Source organism: Chrysemys picta, chromosome 5, assembly GCF_011386835.1.
Source record: "Chrysemys picta bellii isolate R12L10 chromosome 5, ASM1138683v2, whole genome shotgun sequence".
NCBI lineage: Eukaryota > Metazoa > Chordata > Testudines > Emydidae > Chrysemys > Chrysemys picta.
The window spans coordinates 48,430,489-48,444,623 of NC_088795.1; positions in this window are offsets into that span (position 1 = coordinate 48,430,489).

Consider the following 14,135-nt stretch of genomic DNA (forward strand, 5'->3'; position numbering starts at 1 on the left):
ATACTACAAGAAAAGATTTAAGAGAACATTTGTAGAATTAACATTATATAAATGTCCTAAGTCATCAGTAAGCAATAGAATGAATATTTTCAGAATGCTTCTTTGTTACAACAATTATTTCAATAGATTTTCTTCCTAACCTTTTATGAATAAGCATGTACAGAAAAGAAAGAGAATTAAAAGTTACTAAACTAAACTGTTCTTATCTTCTTACTCTGGATTAACAATTCATTTATTAAATAAACTTTTCATAAATAAAATTATAAACAAAAAAAAAAACAGTCTCAAATCATGGCCTTTAATGATGGCTTTTGCTGATCTTGCTGAGAAACAGTATTTCATGGAAGTGACATTGCTTTTATGATGTATTGATAATGTATCAGTGTTATAAATCGGACAGACAAGGCCTGCATGGTGCATTATGCCTCCCAAAGCCTTCTATAATTATTTGTAGTAGCAGAAATGCAAACTTACTGAGGCTTGATTAAGGAGGGATGAGTTATAGTTTTAAATTATTTCTGGTCCTTTATCAACTGTGCCTAGTAGTTTAGCTTCTTCCCAGTCTTTAAACAATTTTGATTTAGAATATTGAGGAACATGTCCCTCAACATTTTTCAGTAGTTTTTAGTTGGTCCAGTAAATTCCATAATGGTGTGAAGTAGCCCTGGATTCTAGAGGCAGGTAGAAACTTTACCCTATCAAATTGATATTTTCTACATCTGTACAAGATGCTAGCCATGCTTTCTATGTTAAGGGATTATGATTTCTTGTAATAAGAACAAGGGAGATTGATATGTACACCAGCATGGGTGCAAGTGAAGGGCCAAACTCTGCCTAACCCTAATTGACAGTGCACATATTGGGGGAAGGAAAGATGTAAGGAGTCTTCATCCTATAAGCACATTAATCCCTAACTACTCAAACCAAAGGGTGTAGGGAACAGCAGAATGAAGTGGAGAGCAGGCAGAGCCATGGCTCCAATCCACAACAGGTGCTGGCCAAATACACGTGGAAAGTCTGCTGCACTTTGTAAAAGGGCGAACATTTACTCTGTGCACCTAGGAGCCCAGGGAGGCATTCTATTCTGCTGCTTGGGCATAGAATCATAGAATATTAAGGTTGGAAGTGACCTCAGGAGGTCATCTAGTCCAATCCCTGCTCAAAGCAGGACCAACCCCAACTAAATCATCCCAGCCAGGGATTTGTCAAGCCAGGCCTTAAAAATCTCTAAGGGTGGAGATTCCACCACCTCCCTAAGTAACCCATTCCAGTGCTTCACCGCCCTCCTAGTGAAATAGTGTTTCCTAATATCCAACCTAGACTTCTCCAACTGCAACTTGAAATCTTTGCATCTCGTTCTATCATCTGCCACCACTGAAAACAGCCTAGCTCCATCCTCCTTGGAACCCCCCTTCAGGTAGTTGAAGGCTGCTATCAAATCCCGCCTCACTCTTCTCTTCTGCAGACTAAATAAGCCCAGTTCCCTCAGCATCTCCTCGTAAGTCATGTGCCCCAGCCCCCTAATTATTTTGTTGCTCTCCGCTGGACTCTCTCCAGTTTGTCCACATCCTTTCTGTAGTGGGGGGGACTAAAACTGGACACAGTACTCCAGGTGTGACCTCACCAAATAGAGGGGAATAATCACTTCCCTTGTTCTACTGGCAATGCTCCTACTAACGCAGCCCAATATGTCGTTGGCTTTCTTGGCAACAAGGGCACACTGCTGACACATATCCAGCTTCTCGTCCACTGTAATCCGCATGTCCTTTTCTGCAGAACTGCTGCTTAGCCAGTCAGTCCCCAGTCTGTAGTGGTGCATGGGATTCTTCCTTCCTAAGTGCAGGACTCTGCACTTGTCCTTGCTGAACCTCATCAAATTTCTTTTGGCACAATCCTCCAATTTGTCTAGGTCTCTCTGGAACCTATCTCTACCCTCCAGTGTATCTACCTCTCCTCCCAGCTTCATGTCATCTGCAAACTTGCTGAGAGTGCAATTAATCCCATCATCCAGATCATTAATAAAGATGTGGAACAAAACCGTACCCGGGACCGACCCATGGGGCACTCTGCTGGTACCGGCTGCCAACTAGCCATCAAGCCGTTGATCACTATCCATTGAGACTGACAGTCTAGCCAGCTTTCTATCCACCTTATAGTCCATTCATCCAATCTATACTTCTTTAACTTGCTGGCAAGAATACTGTGGGAGACCGTATCAAAAGCTTTGCTAAAGTCAAGATATATCACATCCACCGCTTTCCCCATATCCACAGAGCCAGTTATCTCATCATAGAAGGCAATCAGTTTGGTCAGGCATGACTTGACCTTGGTTAATCCATGTTGACTGTTCCTGATCACCTTCCTCTCTTCCAAGTGCTTCAAAATGGATTCCTTTAGCACCCGCTCCATGATTTTGCTGGAGACTGATTTGAGGCTGACCGGTCTGTAGTTCCTCAGGTTCTCTTTCTTCCCTTTTTAAAATATGGGCACTATATTTGCCTTTTCCCAATCGTCCGAGACCTCCCCTGACTGCCATGAATTTTCAAAGATAATGGCCATGGTTCTGCAATCACATCAGCCAACTCCCTCAGCAGCCTTGGATGCAATAGATCTGGACCCATGGACTTGTGTATGTCCAGCTTTTCTAAATACTCCTTAACCTGTTCTTTCACCACTGAGGGCTGCTCAACTCCTCCCCATACTGTGTTGTCCTGTGCAGCGGTCTGGGAGCTGACCTTGCCTGTGAAGATCGAGGCAAAAAAAGCATTGAGTACTTCAGCTTTTTCCACATCATCTGTCACTATATTGCCTCCCCCATTCAGTAAGGGTCCTACACTTTCCCTGACCTTCTTCTTGTTGCTATCATACCTGTAGAAACCCTTCTTGTTACCCTTCACATCCTTTGCTAGCTGCAACTCCAAACATACCTTGGCCTTACTGATTACACCCCTGCATGTTCTAGCAATATTTTTATACTCCCCCCAGTCATCTGTCCAAATTTCCACTTTTTGTAAGCTTCCTTTTTGAGCTTTAGCTCACTAAAGATTTCACTGTTAAGCCAAACTGGTCACCTGCCATATTGGTATTCTTTCTGCACATTGGGATGGTTTGTTCCTGTGCTCTCAATAAGGCTTCTTTAACATACAGCCAGCTTTCCTGGACTCCTTTCCCCCTGATATTAGCCTCCCAGGGGATCCTGCCCATCAGTTCCATAAAGGGAGTCTAAGTCTGCTTTTCTGAAGCCCAGGGTCCGTATTTTGCTATTCTCCTTTCTTCCTTTTGTCAGGATCCTGAATTTGAGCATCTCATGGTCACTGCTGCCAAGGCTGCCACCCACTTCTACTTCCCCTACAAATTCTTCCCTGTTTGTAAGCAGCAGGTCAAGAGGAGCACTGTCCCTCGTTGGTTCCTCCAGCACTTGTACCAACAAGTTGTCCCCAACACTCTCCAAAAACTTCCTGGATTGTCTGTGCACTGATGTATTGCTCTCCCAGCAGATATCGGGGTGACTGAAGTCCCCCATTAGAACCAGGCCTGTGATCTGGAAACTTCAATTAGTTGTCCAAAGAAAGCCTCGTCTACTTCATCCTTCTGATCTGGTGGCACACACCCACCACAACATCACCCTTGTTGCTCTCGCCTCTAAACTTAACCCAAAGACTCTCAACAGGCTTTTCTCTGGTTTCATACTGCTCTCTTACATACAATGCAACTCCTCCGCACTCCTTCTTACATACAAGCCTTCCTCCTGTGAAGGCCCACACTGCTTTGAATACAGGACTGCAATTTAATTGCACAGTCTAGCCCTAACTAGATCTTCATAGATTGAATTTAACTCCAGAAGGGACCATTAGATCACTGAGTATGACTTCATATATATCTCAGACCTTAAATTTCACTCAGTTATCCCAGTATTGAACCCAATAACTAGTGCTGTCTTAAGCATCCCTTCCATAAAAAGCATCCAGTCTTGATTTGAAGGCATCAAGTGATGGAGAATCCAGCACTTTCCTTGGTAGTTTGTTCCAATGAATAATCACTTACTGTTGAAAAATTGTCTTCTTTCTTTTTCCCTAATTTGAATTTGCCTGATTCCAGCTTCCAGCCATTGGTGCTTGTTATGCCTTTGTCTACCAGATTAATCAGCTCTTTTGCACCAAGTATTTTCTCCCTGTAAAGGTATTCATACACTGTAATTAAATCACCTCTCAAAACTTCATTTTGACAAACTAAACAGAAAGATCTCTAAGTCTCTCACTTTAAGGCTTTTCTCCAGCCCTTGAATCATTGTGTGGCTCTTTCCTGCACCGTAATTTTTAATTTTATTTTTTTTAAATGTGGACACCAGAACTGGATATAGTGTTCCAGTATTGGTCTAATTCCTAGATGTATAACTTTGTATTTGTCTGTATTAAAATACTTTTATACATATATATATATATATATATATATATATATATATATGTATAAATAGGCCCCATTTAACAGGATATTCAGATTGTTCTGTATGACTGCCTGTAGTGAGTCGGTGTGGCTCCCTGGCGCCCCGGAGGGGGAAGAGCCCATTCGGAGGCCGCAGTAGGCGGAGCCAGGGAGCTCTGAGCCCGCCCCTCAGGGGGTCAGGTGGCGACCCGGAAGTATAAAGGCTGCCCCAGCCGCCGAAGAGACCAGATGTCTCCAGCCTAGCTCGGGATTGGGAAACCTCTGTGGCCCGGGGCGGCCGCTGGGAGCCGCCGGGCCTGCCCTGCGCCCGCTACCCAGAGGAGCCGCCGGGCCCGCCCTGCACCCTCTACCGGAGGAGTTGCTGGACTTACCAAACGACGCCTGTCCTGACGAACCCCTGGTCCAGGACCCCCCCCGAGGTCGACACAGGCTCTGGCAATGCTGCATCCAGACTGGGGTCGGCTGCCCCCGGGCTACTTCTGCACTCCCCGTCTGGGCCTATCTGGGGGCCAATGTCAGTGTGTTGTGGCCAGGATCCCCACTGACTAAGCAGCAGGCCTTCTGCCACTGCTAGGGCCCCGGATGGGGACGCAGTGGATGGGAGGGCCTGCGTCCCCCTGCCACCCAACCCGTGGGTGGCAGTCTCCCCCTCTCCAAGGCCTGTGGAGGCTTACTTTATACCGTTGCTCAACCCTGCCTGAGGGCCTGAGCGCCTGCCCCAGCGTTTATTGCCCCGCTCTGCCCTAGGGCCTGGGCCTAAAGACTTTATACCGTTGCTCAGCCCGGACTGAGGGTCTGAGCCCTGACATAACATTGGGGTCCGCCCGAAGCTCGGGCTGGGCTTATCGTGTCTCTCAGGACAGCGAGGACCAACGGGGAAACCCAGCCGCCGGACAGAGTGCCCAGCCCTGGTGTGTAGTGAGTCGGTGTGGCTCCCCGGCGCCCGGAGAGGGTCGAGCCCCGGCAAACTCTTGTACACTGCCTTGTCCTCATTTTTACACTCAGTCTTGTGTCATTCCCCAATACAGTGATGTTATATTTACTTCCAGATCAGTGATGAGCACGTTGAATAACATCAGCCATAGTGCCAAATCCTGTAGAACCATACTAGAAACGTTCCCTTTGGATGATGACTCCCCACTGACAGCTACTTTTTGAGATTTATACAATTTATAAATTGGATGGGGACGCAGTGGATGGGAGGGCCTGCAATTTATAAATTGTATAAATGCTCAGGCGTGATCTATTCTGGCATATGAGGGTGACAACTTGGAGGTGCTGTTCGACCCAGCCTGCTGAGTCCAGGGACTTATAAGGGGTCAGCTTGGGAATGCTGATTAACCTGGTCCTCTCAGATGTTCTCTGTTAATATGTGTGTGTGTGTTCTTGTCTCATTCTGGGTCTGAAAGCACCCAGGTCTGGGAAACCTAGGTCCTGCAGGATAGCTCCATTGGGAGGGAACTTGCGGCAGGAAGAAGTAGAATTCCTTATGAGAACACAAGTGACACAATCAGTACATTGTTAGAAGTACAGAATCCATCCCCTCACTAGCCCTGCAGAAAAGTAACCCTAATAATTGAGCAACCCCCAAAGTAATGGGCAAAGCTGGTAACCGCTGTGGGGTTCCCCCTCTTCCCAGGGCAGCTTGAAGCTGGGGGGTGGAGGGAGACATGCTCCACCCATGGTGGCTGGGAGCTGCAGGGTGATCATATTTCCCAGAGAGAAAAATGCGACATCCCCAGCCACTTACCCAAGGTGTCTCCCTTCCCCCGCACACAAGGCTATCACCCATTCCTCGAACCCTGAGGAGGGCTCCCTCAAGAGTCTGTCACCTGTCCCTGGAACCTTGTAGGAGGCCCTGTTGCCAGAACCCTGCCAGGGCCTGACTGGCTGTCAGCTCGAGTTCCACAGTCCCTGGGGCTGAAGCAGAGAATGTCACAGAGGTCTCTGAAGTCACAGATTCCATAACTTCCATGACCTCCAGGACATAAGTGTAGCCTCAATCATAAACCACTTTAAAAACTATCCTCCTTATTGTCCTGAGCCCTGAAGCCATAGATTTTTTCCCCACTGTCTTTAGCTTCCTTGATCATTTGCTATACTTCATAAATTCTAATTTATATCAATTGCTTTTTCTTCCCCCTTTTTCCTTTTATAATTTTTTTTAAATTTCTCATTACAGCCTTCTTTTTGCCCCTAAACTGGGATGTGCTTTTAGCCAAAGCTGTCTCTTTTTATTGTGGAATCAGTTTTTTGAACTACTAAAACTTTTTGTAAAGAATTCAGAATTTTCCATTCACATTTTTTTTCTGTCCAAGTTCTTCCTGTCAGTCAATTTTGCTCATAATTTTCCTCAATCTTGTGAAATTTGAATCTGTATATGTAAGTGGTTGGGATTGTTGTCTCTTTACCCATAGTCAGGTCATGATCACTGGTCCCTCGACAACCACCAGCTTCCAGACCAGTTATTAATTCTATTCATCTTTATCCATCATGAGGTCCAAAATAGTTCTCTTGTTCATGTGATACCTTTGTTAGGCATCCTGTTATTTTTCTCTCAGTACTACTGTGGCGGGGCGATGACTCATTGGCGCGGCACCACCTGCTGGTCCTGGGAATTAGCTCTTCCAGCCCGGAGCGCCCTCTGCAGGCCGGTGTCTCGCCTGCTGCTACCCCCCCGTGTCCCTCCCGGACCCAATGCCCTTTGCTCTGGGGTTCTGTCCCAGCAGTAACCCCCAATCTAAGTCTCCCCTCCCTAGGGAACCCCCAACCCTCTAAACCCACCCTGCCTCAGTGGCTACTGCCAGTCATCATCTAGCCCCCGCTCCCTGGGGCCGAATGCAGTCTGTAAACTACTCATCATCGGCAATGGGGTTAGGGCTTGCTGCCTTTGCCTATTTCTGGGCTGCCCCTCTGCAGCCCCAATACCTATTTGGCCCTTTTAGCAAGGCCTGCAGCCTGGATTTTTTCCTGTCTGGAGCTCCCCAACTCCCTCTGCCCTTCCCCAGCACTGCTCCACCTCAGGTACCATTCTCAACTCCCAGGCAGCCAGGTCCTTCTCTCTCAAGAAGCTAGAGAGTGTGTCTCAATCGCTGGCCTTCAGCCCTCTTATAGGGCCAGCAGTGGCTTGATTAAGCTGGCCACAGCTGTGGCTGCTTTCTCCATCAGCCTAGCTTTTCCCAGCTGCAGCCCTCTCCAGGGCTGTTTTAACCCCTTCAGGGCCGGAGCAAGGTGACCACCCTGCTACAACTACCAACTCAATATTTTGTACTCTTTATGTGATTGTCCTTTCTCTATTATCAGCCAAACATCTGCTTTTTCTCTCATCTGCTAGGAGGTTATTCATTCTTCTGCCTTGTCTTTTGGTCACATCCTACAGGACTTTAGTTTACCCAACTGTGTGGTAATACAGATAAGAGAAAGTATGTGCCTGGCAGAGAAAGTGGAAAGAGCAGTCACATCTTCTATGTAAAACACTGAACTGGCAGAACAGAGAGGGAAGATCACAAAATATAGTATCTTAGGCCTGATTCAAAGCCCACTTAAATCAGTGGAAAGGCTTCTATTGATTTCAATGTATTTTGGATCAGTGCCCTAGTGAGCCAACCTGTTGGATTCAAAATGTGTTTTGGGGGTAAAAATAAAATGAGTTTTATGTATTTCAAGAGTGATTAGCTGTGTTGACTGATGTAAAAGGGCACAGTTTCATCCTGTTTCATGATTTGCAATTTCTGCTGGAGAATTTCAGTCTTTCACATGCATACAATATTTACAAAGTAGAAAGAGCTATTTTTATACAGTACTATTTGTATGAATACTTTGAATCATGAGATGAGCTGGGCAAACACTGCAAAAATGTACTATGAACATTCATTTGAATAAAAGCCATGAATTCACTTCAACAGAATTTCTGACCCCTTTTATTCATTTCCATGAATATTCATGTTAGCAAAATTTGGCTTGCAATAAAGTTCAAAAAAAGAAAATGCTCTTACTAAACACCCTACTAGCTGCAGAAGTATTCACATCACAATTGTGAAAGCTCTCACCAGGTTTGGGAATCATCCTACCAATGGGAGATGATAGGTTGTGGCTTAGATGACCTCCTAGTAATATGCATATTTTTGGAGGTCATCTATAATATATATATATATATAGATTATAAATGGAAACATATAATTCAGTAAGTTCAAACTGGTGTGAAATCATATTTTGTAACACAGTCACATTTTGGCTATGAATTCTTGCTATGCATATGTCTGAACTTAAAATGTTTCAGCGGTGCAGCTGCACAAATGCAGCATGTCAGTGAAGACACTACCTATGTCAGCAGGTGGGTTTCTCCCATCGGTGTCAATAGTCGACTACCCTCTGTAACATGTTACTATAACATGTTTCAGACCAGACAGTTTCACAGAGATCAAGGTGATAAACAGGTGCATCTTTAACAAAGGTTTACTTCAATTTATATATTAGATATAAACAAAACTATCAAGCTAAACCAGCAAGGGTTATCTTGAACTCCAGAAAGAGGGAGAATTTACATAACTCCTGCACCCCCTGAATCCACAGGACATCTTCCTGACTTGTAAGACAAAAATATACCTTTGGGAATATGAGGAACAGAGAGAAACTCCATCTTTATCCATCACCCTAAGAGACATTTCTGGGGCGCTTCAGGCTGGATTTCATAGGCAAGGCTGGTGCCAGAAAATGAGGTTTAATTAGGCCACAACTTTATTCCTAAGTGTCAGGGAGTATTCGGCAGATAAAAAGGTGTACAGTGCAGGTAATTCCATAATCATTTACATATCAGGGAGGGGGCACTGCTGTCTGTCCTTCCCCTTTACCCATCCTGATCCTCAGCCAACCCACTGCTAGGACCCTGCCAATTTCCTCACACCTCAAATGAGAGTTCAGGGGAGCGACTCCCTGCTGGGCCATCATAGAAGCTCTGAACACCCCCCGGCTTCCACAGCTTTAAATAATATTAAATATAATATGATTTAATTGGGAATTGGTCCTGCTTTGAGGAGGGGGTTGGACTAGATGACCTCCTGAGGTCCCTTCCAACCCTGATATTCTATGATTTCCTTTAAATGCTTTACCAAATTCATTTTATCTGATCACCATATTCCTTCCTTATGGAGTATCTGCACTGGACATCTGCCCCACACTTACATAATGAGTTGTGACATCATAGCCTAACCTCAATTTCATGTTTGTCCCAACTAAACCCCCAATCTGGGACTTACTGTGTGACCCTGTGCAACTCATTTAATTCCTCAATTCACCATCTGTAAAATGGAGAAAATAATATATCTTTTCCCTCACTCTTTATCTGTCTTGTCCATTCAGATTGCAAGCTCCCTGGAGTACTTATCAAGTGTTTGTACAGGACCTAGCATGGGGCCCTTATGCCAGCTGGAATCTCTACATTATACTACCATAATAAAAATAATAAATAGCAGATTATGTGTAATTTATTACTGATTACTCCAAAAGCACCTTTGCCATTAACAAGTTATTCCAACAATGACACAAAACTCTATTCCTTACACTTAGAATTTATAATGATTTGTTTCAATTGCACGTACAGTCAGGCCATACATTACCATTTTAAAATATTTGCTATTTTAATAAATCATATAGAAATCCTTTCAGAGTGGATTTAGAGTAAAATCTACCCACACAGTCAATTTATCACTAACTACATCTTTTCTCACAACATATTTTAAAATTAATGTGACTCGAAGCCCTGATGAGGTTTTCTTTTCTTTCTGAAGTGAGGTAATTTACTCTCATTTCTCAGGTAATCCAGGGTGTGCATGTGTGTGGGGGGAAATACCTAAAAAGAAAGTGTAATAATCAATCCTACTATGTGTCTCTTACTAGAAAAATTGTTCTCTTTATACCTCATGTTATACATTTGATATCTAGAATAAACCACTATCTTTGTCTATTTTCCAGTATTTAGAGTCAGCCTTATTGGTGGGCCAACTACTTACATCAATCCGCACCAGAGTAGGCATTGATTTCACCCTTCTTTTCTGTTTGCCAATCATCTGAAAACAGATTGATTCTTAATAAGAAATGCATTAGTTATCTGTTATAGTTCAGTGAATGCTTTTGTGCAACATACAATATGCATGGCTTGCTTGCAAACTTTTGTTCAACACTTTCTTTCCACTCATTATGGGCAGTCATGGCTTTGCCACAAAGCATGATATGTACTGTCTCATGAGCAGACACTTGTTCTAGGGGAAAAAATCAATCTGTCCCAGTCCCTTATCTGGCACAGATTACTTTCCCTTCCATGGTGGTGGGCACATTGTGGAGATGATACAAAGACTCCAGCCATTCCACACCCCTACCCACCTGCATGGGTTGCAACTCCATGAAGGCTGTTCTATTTAACCTTCCACACCAAAGCTACACTATGTCCTTATGCTGCTAGTCTTCCTTGCATTGGTGAAGAGGGCAAGTTACAATCTCACTTTATAATTGGGAGTATTCAGATCTGGGGTTCTAATTCAACCAGACAAAAATCTAACCATAAAATCCAGATTCAGAATCGCTTCAAGTATGTTTGGAGCTGGGTTTTGTTTTAAGCTTATCTTACTTTTAATTAAACAAAACCCTGACTACAAAACCTGAGGTAAACTATCTTCCAGCAGTTAATATTGATTAGTTAAAATACCTCCAAGCCCTTAATATAAAAACCTCACAGTTTAACACCAAACATGAGGAGCTTAGTGGTCTCTTAATTACTAGGACAAGGCTTTGACTCTCATTTAATATGCATTAAAAGAGAATATAGCCAAATATATGTTCTGGATCCTTGGGTATTTGCTCTTAGATTACTTTCTGATCAACTTGGTATTTTTGATGCAAATGAGTTTGCACCAACATTTACCCATTCCAGCCTTGAACAAGAAAACAGCTGCACTCGTGAGGACAGAAACAAAAACTTTGCAAATGTTAAAGGAATAAAGCAACTGGCAAAGACTTAACATGCTTAAGTAGAATGTCCCACTAGGCATCACTATTTTGCTGCTAGTGATTTTGTTTTTACCATCACTTCAGTACATTTAGCATAGACACCCTCAACTCCTTCAGAAAGGAAAGAACTACAGCCTATTTCAAAAATATATAAAAACAAATAAATCATCAGCTCAGATTGTGCCTCCCCTCATATCTGCAATCAGAGAGACCCTTCATGTGTGGCTCTCTCCCTATTGTATTCAAGTGAGCAAAGGTGTCTGTCTTCCACCTCTGGATCCCACAGACACCTATTCTAATATGTGGGATCTGCACGGAGAGAAGGCCTGGATGTTAGAGGGGAAGAGGAGTGGGAATCGTGATGCGGAAGGAAGTGGTACATACGCACTCTCTGATCCTACAGAGCTTCTATGGAAAAGATAATGCAGCCCAGGGCAGAAAATAGAGTTGTTCTTAAATTGATCTGCTCCTTTTTTCCCTTAGGCCAACCCTCTGCAATGCTCTCATTTTCAATATGAAGAATAAACTACCAATAAGGGAGCAATGAACCTTAATCTATGCATAAATTCTCCTGTTATATGAGAACTCTAAATTGAAAAAAAAATGTTTAAAAACATTTTTACCAATAAGGAAGTGTGAGACTGAAATAGAAATAAATGAAACATTTTAATTTTTGTCAGAGAGAGAAATTATCTACAAGTTAAGACATGTACATGAATATGGAGGTCTTCCTATAAATAGGATCTTGTATGGTTGAATGAACATAAAGTGACAGAATAAGACATTTCTTTAAATGACTGACCAGTTCACCAGGGATGCACATTTTAAATGCTCATCCAAGTCCCCACTAGCGATTTTCACCAGAAAGATATATGGATGGGTACATAGGGCCTGATTCTGCAGCCACTGAAATCAGGAGAAGGACCTCACATGCCCAGGCAGGTTAACAGATAATCTGGTCAAATCCAGTTGACAGTGCTGGTGATTTCTAGCTATTGCTGTTATGATTGGTGTAATAGAATGCTTTTTTTATATATTTATGTTGACCAGTCAAGATAGCTATTTTAAACAGTCAAAGGTAAAATTAGACATCCATGTCCAAATCTGACAGTTTCCCCTCCCCATAGCTTCTCACCCCCTGGGATAAAAGAAATGAGGGAGGCAGCTAGTGTTGTTCGGTGATGTGGGAGAAAGGAAGATGAGTGGAGATAAAGGGGATGGATTGGCAGTGCAGGGAGGCATTGGTGCATCAAGAACATCCATGCAGCACTGCTACCTCAGTGCAACAGAGTTCTGAAACAGCTGTCCTTGAGTAGCCATTCCAGTTCCCAACTCTTAGCACCAAAGAACTTTGTTCCTTTCACACACCTTCACTGCCTCAAATCCCATATTCCAACCCTCTCTCAGCACACAAACCTCTTCCCCCACATATATGCTCAGCTTCCTGATGTTCCTCTCACACTGCCATAAAGCTCTGCTGACCCACTTTAGCACTGCTTAGTTTCCCTGCAACTCACATTCCCCTATGCTCCTACCATACACCACCATCACAATCCTCAGCTCCCCATAAAGTGACCAGATGTCCCAATTTTATAGGGACAGTCCCAATTTTGGGGTCTTTTTCTTATATAGGCTCCTATTACCCCCTACTCCGTCCTGATTTTTCACATTTGCTGTGTGGTCACCCTAGCTCCCCGTAGTACTGCTGCATGGAGTGTTTGCAAGTTGAGTCAACTACATTAAGCTGTACTTCTTCCCTGCCATCTTCCCATAAACCTCTCTCTCCCTGTCCCCTTTCATTCCTCTCTACGATCCTTATCCTCTCTGGGACCCATTTCCTTGGTCACTCCAAACTGTTTTGGTAACATTATCAGATTATTATCTTGCATCTGAAGAAGTGAGGTTCTTACCCATGAAAGCTTATGCTCCCAATACTTCTGTTAGTCTTAAAGGTGCCACAGGACCCTCTGTTGCTTATTATCAGATTGATTCTCGAACAGGAAATGTAGATCTATGCAATATGAAGTTCTTGTATTTTAGGACAAGTGCTCCCTCTAGTGATGAGAGTACCTTATTTGTCTTGTAACTGCATAATAAAAGAATGGCCCAACATGGCAGCCCCAGAATACACCACACTACAAAAGACACATATGGTTGATATCTTCAAGAGTTCTACATTGTTTTTTTTAATTAATTTAAATGGACACACCCTGAAATACCAAAGGCAAAGCACTGGGGGTGAACAAAGACACAAGCAGGAGGTTTTTGCTTCAGAGATGTAACATCTCATCAGCAGAAGAGAAGACAGGAATGGAAGAAGAACTCTGGCTTCTTTCTATGTAGAGTATATGTCACACAGTAGATTTACTTATGCCTATGTTTGGCAAGATATTAAAGCTGACAGCAGGTTTCCTTTTCATTAACATGGCAAAGGAACTTCTGAATATATTAGCCTGAGATCGGAAGGGGCCTATATATTTATAATTCATTTCCTATTTCACTCATACTAAATACCTGAGTTCAGTTTTGGAACAGTAGCCCTGAAATTCCTTTACAGCTGTTTTAAAGTTAATTCAAGAAAGGCTTTAGCACTCCCCTTGTGCGAGATTTGAGGATGATAAGTCTAAAGTGACCTGCATCCCACTTTTCTTACTAAGCAAATATCTGACTTTTATTCAAACTAAGTATAG